This window comes from Triticum urartu, chromosome 7A (genome assembly GCF_056163025.1).
Source record: "Triticum urartu cultivar PI428250 chromosome 7A, HENAU_Tu73, whole genome shotgun sequence".
Taxonomy (NCBI): domain Eukaryota; kingdom Viridiplantae; phylum Streptophyta; class Magnoliopsida; order Poales; family Poaceae; genus Triticum; species Triticum urartu.
This window is the reverse complement of record NC_141879.1, coordinates 148,247,725-148,261,430: the sequence shown is the minus strand read 5'-3', so window position 1 is coordinate 148,261,430 and position 13,706 is coordinate 148,247,725.

The following is a 13,706-nucleotide window of genomic DNA, read 5'->3' as shown; positions in this document are numbered from 1 at the left end:
GCGCTTCCACTCATCTCGTGAAGATTGGAAATTTCCCCTATCATTGCTCTTTTAGTGCTTAATCTCCTTGCTCTGTTGTTCGTCTGTGTCAAGGTCACCTGACTGATATCTTCTCGTCGTTCCTCTGTTTGCACAACCACGCCGATAATAATGTATTTTTTTGGTTCTAGCCGTCCTAGTTGATCTGTTTGGGTTTATACTACCTGACTGGACAACAAATTCATTTATCAGCGGTGCAGGGGTTTCACCTCTTGAACAGTGGACTGTAGTTCGATTTTTTTACAATGAGTACACACCTTTTTGAATTTTTACATCTGGTCAGGTGATATAAACACTAGTGCAGAACCGGGCTATAGCACCGGTTCGTAAGGCCCTTTACTGCCGGTTCGGTAACCGGCACTAAAGTGTGGGGACTAACACTAGTAGAAAAAGGGTCAAACGTGAAGCACATTAGTGCCGGTTTGTATTTGAGCCGGCACTAATGTATACATTAGTGCCGGTTCCAACGGCTAGCCGGGCCGCTTTCATTAGTACTAGTTCATGGCGAACCTTTAGCACCGGTTCGTGCCACGAACCGGTACTAATGAGAGTGGTGGCAGGATGTTGTCAGACTGGGGCCCCTCCAGCCCCTTTAGTACCGGTTCTTGGCACGAACCGGTACTAAAGGTCGTCCTACATAAACCCTTCGTCCACCCGAGCTCGCTCTGTTCTTCCCCTTTCCCCTCTCCTCTCTCTGTTCTTCCCCTCTTCCTCTCGAGCTCATCACACATTTTTCCCAAAATGTGTCAAGATTTGAGGGCCCCCATCCATTCAAATGATCACATAGGTTAGCAACTTTGTCCTTTCATCTCTCATTGCTAGATTAGCTCTTGCAATGCTTTATATAGTGATTAATTTGTGAGTTTAGTAATTTGGGAGGATATATATATATATATATATGTGCTAGTATTTGATTTATATGCAATGTGAGGTCAAAAATAATACTTAGTTTGCATATGTAGGTGTGGTTTACTTAGTGCCTTCTAAATCTCCGTCGTAACCACCGTCGATCGCCCGCACCGTCCCGTCGCCGGCACCACCTTGTGGTGAACCTCTTGTTCATGAAATTTTATATAAAAATTGATGTTTTTGTGATTTGGATATATAGTTACTCGTATAATTATCTTACCCGTACGTTGTTTGTTATACATATAGTGCCATGGTTTTGATATCCGTCCCCATCGGCCCTCGTCCTTGTTATGATTCAGATGTGGTATATATATTCTCTTTTAAAACTAGTTGCATTTGGTGTTTATGACAAATTATGCCCATCAAGTTAACATAGAAATTTTTTCTAGGAGGTATGTGAACCGGAAATTCCAACCGACCCTATTGTCGAGAGGTTAAATTTAGTTGAAAGAGAAAACGAGTACTTGAAAGAAAAATTGAAAAGAATTGAGGGGGAGAAGATGGAATTGGAGTTGCATGTTGCCGATGTCGTCGATGATCACAAGATCAAGATGGAGAAAATGCGCTTGAAGATTAGAAAGATTAGAAAATATGCCATCGATAGTGAGGCTTGGTATCATTATGCTGTTGGATCCATTGTTACCTTAGTTGCGATCTTGATCGCATTTGTTGTTGCATTTAAATGCTTTAGCTAGAGAGTTATTTGTTTGTTGCATTTAAGTGTTGTATGAACTTTATGTATGAACTTGTATTAATCTGGTCTATTCGGTGTTGTGTAATGAAGATGAGCCTGCAATGGATGTACGATGACCGATGCTCTCCCCAGTTCGTTAAGGGCGTGCATACTTTTCTGCTTGCGGCTGAGGCAAACAAGCGGGCGGATGGTTTTATGCCTTGTCCATGTGCTGGCTGTAAGAATGGTCACAATTACTCTACGTCAAGAACCATTCACGTCCACCTGTTTAAGTCCGGTTTCATGCCCCACTATAATGTTTGGACCAAGCACGGAGATAGAGGGGTTATGATGGAAGACAATGAAGAAGAAGCGGACGACGACAGCTATCCTGGCCATGGGTTCCCTGAATACGATGATACAACAATGGGGGAAGAAGCTGAGCCGGTAATGCGGGAAGAAGCTGAGCCGGCAATGCGGGAAGAAGCTGAAGAAGAGGCATCAGATGAGCCCGTTGATGATCTAGGTCGGGCCATTGCCGATGCAAAGAGAAACTGCGCAAGTGATTTGGAGAAGAAGAAGTTGCAACGCATGTTAGAGGATCACAAAAAATTGTTGTACCCGAATTGCGTAGGTGACAAGAAAAAGCTGGGTACCACACTGGAATTGCTGCAATGGAAGGCAGAGAATGGTGTATCTGACAAGGGTTTTGGAAAGTTGCTGGTAATAATAAAGGATATGATTCCAAAGGACAATGAATTGCCCGAGAGTATGTACGAAGCAAAGAAGGCTGTCTGCCCTCTAGGGTTAGAGGTGCAGAAGATACATGCATGCCCTAATGATTGCATCCTCTACCGCGGTGAGTATGAGGATTTGAACGCTTGCCCGGTATGTGGTGCATTGCGCTATAAGATCAGCCGCGATGACCCTGGTGATGTCGAGGGCGAGCACCCCAGGAAGAAGATTCCTGCCAAGGTGATGTGGTATGCTCATATAATACCATGGTTGAAACGTTTGTTCCAAAACAAAGAGCATGCCAAGGCGATGCGATGGCACAGAGAAGACCGTAAGAAAGACGGAAAGTTGAGAGTACCCGCTGACGGGTCGCAGTGGAGAAAAATCGAAAGAAAGTACGGGAAGGAGATTGCAGATGACGCAAGGAGCGTATGGTTTGGTCTAAGCGCAGATAGCATTAATCCTTTTGGGGAGCAGAGCAGCAACCATAGCACCTGGCCTGTGACTCTATGTTTGTATAACCTTCCTCCTTGGTTGTGCATGAAGCGGAAGTTCATTATGATGCCAGTGCTCATCCAAGGCCCTAAGCAACCCGGCAACGACATTGATGTGTACCTAAGGCCATTAGTTGAAGAACTCTTACAACTGTGGAATGGAACAGGTGTACGTGTGTGGGATGAGCACATGGGGGAAGAATTTGACCTAAAGGCATTACTGTTCGTGACCATCAATGATTGGCCTGCTCTCAGTAACCTTTCAGGACAGACAAATAAGGGATACCGCGCATGCACGCACTATTTGGACGATACCGACAGTATATATTTGTCTAATTGTAAGAAGAATGTGTACCTGGGACATCGTCGATTTCTTCCGAGCAGGCATCCCGTAAGAAAGAAAGGCAAGGATTTCAAAGGTGAGGCGGATCACCGGACGAAGCCTCGCCACCGTACTGGTGCTGATGTACATGATATGGTCAAGGATTTGAAGGTGGTCTTTGGAAAGGGTCCTGGTGGACAACCTGTTCTGAATGACGCTGACGGACGCGCACCCATGTGGAAGAAGAAATCTATATTTTGGGACCTGCCCTATTTGAAAGACCTAGAGGTCCGCTCCGCAATCGACGTGATGCATGTGACAAAGAATCTTTGTGTGACACTGCTTGGCTTCTTGGGCGTGTATGGGAAGACAAAAGATACATCTGAGGCACGAGAGGACCAGCAACGTATGCACGGAAAAGATGGCATACATTAGGGTCATGCAAGCTACGCTCTTACCAAAGAAGAGAAGGAAATCTTCTTTGAATGCCTTCTCAGTATTAAGGTACCGTCTGGCTTCTCGTCGAATATAAAGGGAATAATAAACATGGCAGAGAAAAAGTTCCAGAACCTAAAGTCTCATGACTGCCACGTGATTATGACGCAACTGCTTCCGGTTGCATTGAGGGGGCTTCTACCGGAAAACGTTCGATTAGCCATTGTGAAGCTATGTGCATTTCTCAATGCAATCTCTCAGAAGGTAATCGATCCAGAAATCATACCAAGGTTAGAGAATGATTTGGTGCAATGTCTTGTCAGTTTTGAGTTGGTGTTCCCACCATCCTTCTTCAACATCATGACGCACGTCCTAGTTCACCTATGCGAAGAGATTAACGTTTTGGGTCCTGTATTTCTACACAATATGTTCCCCTTTGAGAGGTTCATGGGAGTCTTAAAGAAATATGTTCATAACCGTGCTAGGCCAGAAGGAAGCATCCCCAAGGGCCGTCAAAATGAGGAGGTCATTGAGTTTTGTATTGACTATATTCCTGACCTTAAGCCGATTGGTGTTCCTGAATCGCGGCATAAGGGAAGACTAGATGGAAAAGGCACGCTAGGAGGGAACAAATAATATGTATGGACGGACATTCTCTCACTGAAACACACTACATAGTTCTACAGAATTCCGCCTTGGTGGCTCCGTATATGGATGAACACAAGAATTTGCTACGCTCCAAACACCCAGAGCGGTCTGATGACTGGATTACACGTGAACAAACCAAGAGTTTCGCCAGATGGTTGCAGACACGTACCATGCATGACACCTCTATTGAAGATGACCTGTACTTGCTGTCCCAGTTACCATCTTCGAATATAATGACTTTCAAAGGGTACGAGATAAATGGTAATACATTTTACACGATCGCCCAAGATAAGAAGAGCACCAACCAAAACAGTGGTGTCCGCTTTGATGCAGAAACCAAGACGGGAAAGGAAACATATTATGGTTATATACAGGACATATGGGAACTTGACTATCGACGTGGTTTGAAGGTCCCTTTGTTTCGATGCAAATGGGTCAATATGACACCAGGCGGGGTAACGGAAGACCCGCAGTACGGAATGACAACAGTGGATCTCAACAATCTTGCGTATGCAGACGAACCATTCGTCCTAGCCAATGATGTGGCACAGGTTTTCTATGTGAAGGACATGTCTACCAAGCCAAGAAAAAGAAAACATAAGGAAGCGAATGCATCGTACGATGAGCCAAAGCGGCACATAGTTCTTTCTAGGAAGAGAAACACCGTGGGAGTGGATGACAAGACAGGCAAGTCAGAAGATTATGAAAAGTTTGATGAAATTGCTCCATTCACAGTGAATATTGACCCGAGCATCCCGTTAAATGATGAAAATTTTCCATGGTTACGGCGCAAAGGAACACACGCGAAGAAAAAGTTTCACACCCAAAGATCTGGGATGTGATCGGCTTCACTATCATCACTTTCTTCTGTGTTTCACACCTAGAAGGGAATCTCTGTAATAGTTAGGGTAGTTAATTATGTGTTTTGGCATTTGAAACGCGAAGAAATTTTATGTGCAAACAAATTCTTTCATGCCTTTACTGATTTTTAAAGTTAAGTTATTCACAAACTAGTGATTCACACTAATTTCAAATAATTCAAAATTTAAACTATTCAAATTTGAAAACTACGGGAACTAACAGAAAGTTTGTAATTTTTTGTACCTAAAGCAAAAATATTCACAAAGAAACTCTAAATACACAAAAAAACAACTCAAAAATAAATAAAGCAAAAAAAATAGAAAAAAGCCCGCCTACTAGGCCAGAGCGGCCTGCATACGACTAGAAAGCCAACCTGTTGTTGGGCCAGGATGCAGGCCCGCAAAGGCCCAGTAGGCCAACAGGGCAGCACAAAACATGTAGGCCCAGTAGGCCTGCTTTGGAGAGGAGCTCGAGAGAGCTACCGCACGGGGGTTTATAAACCATTGCGGTCACCCCTCGGCTAGCGAGGTGGGACTAAACTTGCACACCGCACCTGCGCCAGCGCACCCCCTTTAGTACCGGTTCGTGGCACCAACCGGTACTAAAGGGGGGCCTTTATTACCGGTTGGAGCCACCAACCGGTACTAAAGGGGGTGCGGTTCCCGCCGCTTGGCCTGGCCAAAACAGGCCTTTAGTACCGGTTGGTGGCTCCAACCGGTACTAAAGGTGCCTGCTATATATACAACACTTACGAAAATTTCATTCTCCCTCTGTTTCTTCCTCTGTTTCCCCATTGAAGCACCGCCCGCGCGCCCCGATCGATCGACGCCGTCGCCGTCGCCGCCCCCGTCCCCGCCCCCGTCGCCGTCGCCGCCCCCGTCCCCGTCGCCGCCCTCGTCTCCGTCGCCGCCCCGGGCCAGTCCCCGTCGCGCCGTCCCTGCGTCGCCGCCCCCGCGTCACGCCCCGGCCCGTCGCCGCCCCCGGCCGTCGCCTCGCCGTCGCCGTCGCCCCACTGTGAGCTCTCCCCCTCTAACCCCTCTCCCTCGCCCCCGGCGGCCACCATGGACGTTGCCCCTCCCCGAGCCCATACACACACACAAGCATGATGAACACACACACACACACGTACATATGTATGAATTAATGCATGTATATATTAGTATATACGTATTTTGTATGTTTAATTAGTTTAGATGTTTTAGATTATTATTTTTTCACTAGTATATATGTATGAATGCATGTTAGATGGATATAATTAGTGTTTAATTAGTATGGGAATTTTTTATATAATGTTGTTTTTCAGTTTTTTAATGGATGTATAAAAGTTGTGTTTTCTGTTTTTAGTGTTAGATGCTTAATTAGTATGAAATAGCATATAGAATTTTGACATATGCAATGATAGCATAATTAGTGTTATATAGAAATGTTAGAAATTTTAGTTATCAAAATCCAATCATTAAAAAAATGTTACTTTTTGCGGGTATGGAAACTTGGACCCCTTGCATAGTTCATAGACAAGTGAAAGTGGATACTCTAAAATGCGCAAGATAAGCGTGAGTGCTATGGATGGCCTTCTCGTAGGGAGACGGGAGCGGATCCATAGTGGGGTATTGATATGGTGAATATGTGGACTCGGGTGCGCCACCCCAAAAGAGTTACTTGCAGTCGTAGTATAGGATAGCCACTGAGTCAAAGCTGGCTTGCTGCAGTCAAACTCCACCACCCCCTTTATTGATACCGATGCATATGTAGTTAGTTCTGATGTAAGTCTTGCTGGGTACATTGTACTCACGTTTGCTTATTTTATGTTTTGCAGAGAGACGTCAGTCTCGCTAGTAGTTCCACATGGACTTCGACGTTTAGCTTGTTACCTCAGCTACGATCTTGTTCCCTTGGGAGGGTCTTGTAGATAGTCGGGCTTCTGAGCCTTCTTCATTTGTAGTTGTCTGTACTCAGACAAGTTAAGCTTCCGCATGTGCTTGTTGCTTGTATGCTCTGTATGTTGGGTCATGAGACCCATGTTTGTAATATCTCGCTCCTCGGAGCCTAATGAATAAATACTCTGAGTTGTAGAGTCTTGTTGTGATGCCATGTTGTATTGCACATATTGAGCATATTGTGTGTATGATTGAAATGCTTGGTATGTGTGGGATCCGACAACCTAGTGGTTTATCCTTGGTATCCTCTCTTATGGGGAAATGTAGTCTTGTGCTTCCATGAGCCATAGTAGTCCGCTACAGCCCGGTTCACCGGAGTCCTGCTAGCCCAACACTACTGCTGCGGAACACTTGACTGGCCGGCATGTGATTCACTTCGTTCCTGTGTCTGTCCCTTCGGGGAAATGTCACACGGTGACATCCGGAGTCCTGCCTAGCCTGCTACAGCCCGGTTCACTGGAGTCCTGTTAGCCCAGTGCTATAGCCCGGATTCGCACGCTGCTGACCGACATGCTCGATGTTGATTCATGTATGCCTGTCCCCGTAAGTTAGTGCCACTTTGGGTTCACGACTAGTCATGTCGGCCCGGGTTCTCTGTCATATGGATGCTAGCGACACTATCATATACGTGAGCCAAAAGGCGCAAACGGTCACGGGCCATGGTAAGGCGACACCCGTGGAAATACCGTGCGTGAGGCCGCAAAGTGATATGAGGTGTTACCGGCTAGATCGATGTGACTTGGAATCGGGGTCCTGACAGCGTTGGTATCAGAGCCTGACTGCCTGTAGGATTACTAAGCCAAGTTGGTCGAAGTTGTGTCTAGAAATGCTTTAGTTATATAAGGGAATTGATTGTGGAAGGGAACCTAGGGCTCTTTTTACTCTTTATCCTCATGACCTTCTGATTTGAGTCATCCTATCTTTTCTACGGGGTTAAGAACTAGGCTTCTCTTCTATCTCTCAGGATGATGTGTTACTAAACCATAGTTGCCTAGGATTGTTGAGTTCAAGCCTCAGTTCAGTTCCTACTACTTCCATATGTTCATAGCTGGCCTCATAACCTTGATATTGTGATGTTGAGAGGTTATGCCACCATCTTTGCAGGTTGTCTCAAATCATTTTGAGCATTTACAGTCGTTATGCTGTCCGAGTCATCCCAGGTTTCTAAAATAGTCCGATGCATTTGCAAATCCCTTCTTTTCATTCCTGATGTCCCTTTAGGCCAGTTCAACCACACTAATCGGTGAGTTGAGGTACTTTATTGCCTCGACATATATGTTGGAGCCATTATTATGACCCTAGGCATCTTAGAGAACCACCCATAATCTAGCGATGCTTTATATTCCCAGTGTGATGATTCTGGCTACCATTCTCGAGAGCATCCCGTGATGCTACTTAGTAGTAGGTATTCTACTCCTGGGTTTCTAATCCCGAGATTCACCCTACTTACTTCATGTTGATAGTTTTGCTCGTTCCTTTAGGATATTAGTAACCTTTGTGATAGTCCTCGAGGTTCATGGTATATCCTTCTTCCAAATATCATGAACTGCTTATGGCAGAAGTTCTGTTGAATCAAAAGATCACAACTAGAGTGATCTTGATGAGTTATCCATTCTGCATTGTGAATCTGCTAGTCATACCTTTCTGCATGGATTACATGGAAGAAAAATGTTGAACTTGTTTGACATACCAAATCTATGCATCTGCAACTCATAAAACCATATGTTCCTTTGAGTTGTCTCTCTTTAGTTGTATTCTGACCTCTGTCTATCAATTGATAGTCAGGACTAGTTGTGCATTCGTGTTCATCGATGCCTACTATTCTTGTGGTCCGTCAAGCCATCCTATTCAGAATGACTAGGAGAAACAAACTCGAGCACCTTATCCATATCTAGGATTGGGTCAAAGCAGTTGTAATCCGCAAATCAAATGCCAATCCAGCTTTTGATTCTGTTCTACCTTGGAGTATTACCATCTTTATATCAAGATTGTCATGGAAATTGCACACCATCCTATGAACTCTTGATACAGTGATACTTCTTGCCATCATTGTTCATTCCCCGGTTCCCATGTTTTTATAACCGGAATGCCGGCAAGTGAGCCATGATGTGTGAAACCAATACTCCTAGCAACTCCGTTGCTTGGTAGTTAATGGACAATAGTCTCATTCTTAGCATGTTGGTTATTAAATCATCATCCTAAGATTGATCGTGCTACCTAGTCCTTATTTCTGGTGCACTCTTCGATCAATGAGTTAGGATTGTGTCAATTCCTCACTCTTTTTGATCATATCATCTTGCCCTGAAAAGCAAGATTGTTCTCGAGCTTAATAACATATCGGTGGTTCGTGATTTTCCGAAGATCTCTCGGAAGTATTACCAGGTTGTCACCTGACCGCTATGTTGAGTTCGTGATCTTGTTGGTTTTCCTCCAAACCACCCATTCTCCAAGAATCTGTGTTGGATACCCTGAGCTAGTTGGTTAAGCTAAACAACAACTTGGAGAGTTGGAAAATGAAAGCTTGTCCGACTTAGTTCATCACTAAGGGATATCCTTGTGTGTGCGTGTGTTGGAGAAAGATGATATCTTCATCGACTGATCCCCGTGATCAGCTGTTGAATCTATTACCTTGTCCAAACCTTGCTTTGAGTGTGGGCTATCGTCAAATCAAATCAGAACCAACGATGTTCGTAATGTTGTCTTACTTGCGGTTGTCCCTCGAGCATACACCATTATATATTTCGGGTCTGACCAATGCTATCACCTTGTTCATATGATTGTGGGATTCCATTTATATGGAAACCTAGATGAATTGTTGTTGAGCCCATCGACAACATCCTTGTATTCTCCATGATTTTGTTGGATATCAAGATAGTGTTGGAAACTGTTGTAAGCTTTATCTTCATGTCCCGTTCATGAAATACATGTTTGGTGTAAGAAGTGACTTTCTCCAAGTTCACGTGCATTAGGTGCAAGTTGCCGCTGTGAATTCGAGAAAGATTGTATTTGTTTCCTCTGGTACCATCCCAAGTCAGTTATGCATGTGTGAATGTATTCTATGGTTTGGTAGATTAATTACCTCCACTCCATATGTATTCCCTAGCACACCAAGCCAATGATTGATTTGTTCAAGGATAAAAAGATCAACTGCTATTCCCGAAGGGCCCAGACGGACATGCACAAGACTTCGTTATCTTCAATGATGGTTCCCCACTTGAACTCGGTAGTGTTTTATTGTAAGACTACTATGTGGTCATGCTTGTCTGAGACAACGTGTTCACATATGTGTTAGCAGAACCAGCTCATGTTTTGGAGCTTACTACCATAGTCCATTTCCCGAGAATCTCGCAATGCCATCTCGTCGATTTGTGTTGCAAACTTTCATTTTATTCTAGACTCGATGGGTCTGGAATATCCTGTTACCAACCAGATCTGAATCTCAGGCAGATATGATGGTTGGAACTTTTCTAGGATCTATGATGTAGGTCCCGACAAGGTTGATGTTCTGGCCAACGCACCTAGCCGGAAGATCTGTCATTGTAGTATCTTTGACCATCTTTCCATGAGGATTTCATGTGACTTATTATAGAAGTTGTTCCTTAGAGATCCTTGTGCTCTCAGTTTCTTCGATGATTCTATAACCATTGAAACGTTGGAAACACTCTCGACTGTTGAGTTTTTCCTCAGTCACCAGAATCATTCCCAGCATTTGCATTTTGTTCCCAGCTTGCACCTTAGTAGTTGTTGTCCAGGATCATCTTCAAAAGTGGACTTACCATGGGTCCCATCCATCTCTGATGACAAGCAAATCATCCATTATGTTGTCTTCAACAAGGTAGTCCACATCATCCTTTCTAGTCCAAGTATGTCATTCTTTTGAACTCCTTCAAATGATCGATTGTGATTGCCTTAGGCTGGTATAAAGAGTTTCAATGGTCTTTGTATCAAAAGTAATTCTTTTTGCCACTTAAGGGAATAGTTCTATGAGTCACCTTTCCCTAAGGTGTTCCGTTATGGAATCATGGCAATTACCTCCTCGCTACTTTGAAACCATGCACCATCCTACTCCAGCGTGGAATTGTTGCCTACCAATTTGAACCCTCGTCAATTGTTTCTTCCGTCCTTTTAAAGTGTGTTTTGCCTCTCAGCTCCACAGATGTTTCTACATCTCATCCCGTGAGTTGATCTTGTGATCATTAAGATGCTCCTAAGTTGCTCGAACCTCAAGAAGATCGATTCTTCTAAAATTCTCCCTTTCTTCTCGTTGTCATGTTGGATATCGATGAAGTTCTCAGAGCAAGACATCGAGACAAAGATGATGATCGAATCAACGTTCTTATGAAGTGCAACCTGGATCGTGAAGATTGTGTTAGCTTTGTGTCCCCTCTGTCTTCTTACCTCACGTCTTGAATCTCGGGACGAGATTCTTATTTTAGTGGGGGTGACTTGTCACATCCCTAGTTCTGTTTTGCTCTGGGCTAGCTAGTCATGTGTTGCATCATGTTTAAATTGCTTTTAAACTTGAAATGGGGATGACAAACCCTAGCACCAAAATTAAGTCAAATAGGTTCAACTTAAAAACATTTTCAAGAACCCAGAATGCTCTTTAGAAAAGTTCATCATTTTTGAATTGGTCTAGAACCTCTGATAAAAATGGTGCACATTTTTCTAGGACACTTTGGATTTTTGAATTAATCCATAAGTATTTGATTTTGGACATTTAGATTCTATAAAATATTTGAAGTGTCCAAATAATCTTGAAAGCATTTGAGGGCTGTTGGAAATATTTTCAAAGTGCCCACAATTATTTTCAGGATTTTACAAAATGAATTAGTATTTTTACTAATTCAAAACAGAGGAATAAAAAATAGAAAACAATAACAGAATTAGCAGAGAGAGAGAGAGACCCACCTGGGCCTCCTTACCTGCGCGGCCCAGTCAGACAGCCCGGCCCACCAGGGGCAAGGGCGTCTTCCACCTCCTGCCAGGAGGACCGGCAGGTGCGTGGCGCCAGCACGCGCGCCAGCCTCCACCTCCTGCTTGCCCCAACACACGTCGATGCAGCGGATGATCACCCCGTTGCCGTCCGGATCCGCCCGACCTCTCACTCGCCCCCACCCCGCTCTCTGTTTCACTTCCCCCTCTCTTCCCCGAGCGCTGCAGTCGCCGCTGCTTGCCATAGTCGTGCCCTCCGAGCTCCCCTCGCTGCGCCGACCCGCCCAGGAGAACCGCAGGGTGGTCTTCATCATCTATGAGGAGCCACGCGATGCCGGACGCGCCGCATCGCCGGCTACCTCGTCTTCTTCTTCCTCTGCCGCTGAAGATCGCCGGCGACCTCCCGTCGTCACCAGCCCCTCCCCGAGCTTGCCGACGCCCCCGTTGCAATCGTTGTGAGCTCCTGCCCCTAACCCCCCTCCTCCCCGCATCGATTGCGCCGTGTAGCCATCGTTTCCACCGGAGCCAAGAGCACCTCACCGCCGGCCATGACGCCGTCGTGGCTACGGCCGTGCAAGCACACGTCTGAGCTCACCACTGCAATCAGTGCAGCCCCACGGTTCGAACGCATCCACCCTTGGCTCCTTCCGTGCCCTACCGCGTCCATTCCGAGTTCACCCGAGCGCTGGCCCCGCCACGAGCTCGCTTCCGGCGAACTCCGGCCACCCCGCTCCCTTCCGTTGGTTCCCCTGGATGCGCGCGGGCACGGGCTACCTCCTGTTGCCCTCGACGCGTCGATCTGTCGCCTCTGGCGCAACTCCGGCGGACGCCGCCGCGGTTTGAGGTCGCCGCCGGCCAAAACTCCGGCGTGCTGACGGTCAACGTCATTAGCCTGAGGCTAATTACCGCGTTAACCTCGCCCTGTGTCACTGACAGGCAGGCCCCAACACTCTAATTAACCGCGGGGTAACCCCTGTTTACCTTTAACCTAACCATTGTGGGCCCACGTGTCAGCTTTGACCAAGCTGACGTGGCTGTTGACTGGGCCCACATGTCTGTGACCCTAACCAGCCCTAAGACACTGACTATTGGGCCCCATGCATCAGGTTTGACCTGGGTCAACCCAGTTGACCTGCTGACGCAATGCTGTTGTCATGCTGACGTAGTAATGGTTTTCTGGATTTAATATAATTCAAAAAATTCCAAAAAATTAGCAAAACTTCTAAAAATCATAGAAAATCAACCGTAACTCCAAATGAAATAATTTATATATGAAAAATGATCAGAAAAATCCAATCTATCCATCTGTACCATTTTCATGCATGTTTGAGCAACTTAACCTCACTATTTAGTCCAAAACATGATAATGCACTATTTGAATTCATAGTTTGAATTTGAATTTGAACCTTGAGTTCAAATCAACCCAAACCTTTCTGTTACTAGTTGCATTAGCTCAAATCACAACATATTGTCATGTCATGATCATGCATCATATTGTGCATTGCATTGATTGTGCTCTTCCTTGTTTGCCGGTAATTGTCCCCTTTCGGTAGACGCTGCTCCGACGCTGTGATCGTTGACACAGATGAAGACTCAATGTTATCTTCAGAAGTGCCAGGCAAGCAAAACCCCCTTGTTCATTTCGATACAATCCCACTCTCTCGCTCCTGCTCTCTTTTACTGCATTAGGGCAACACCGATTCAACTGTTACATGATG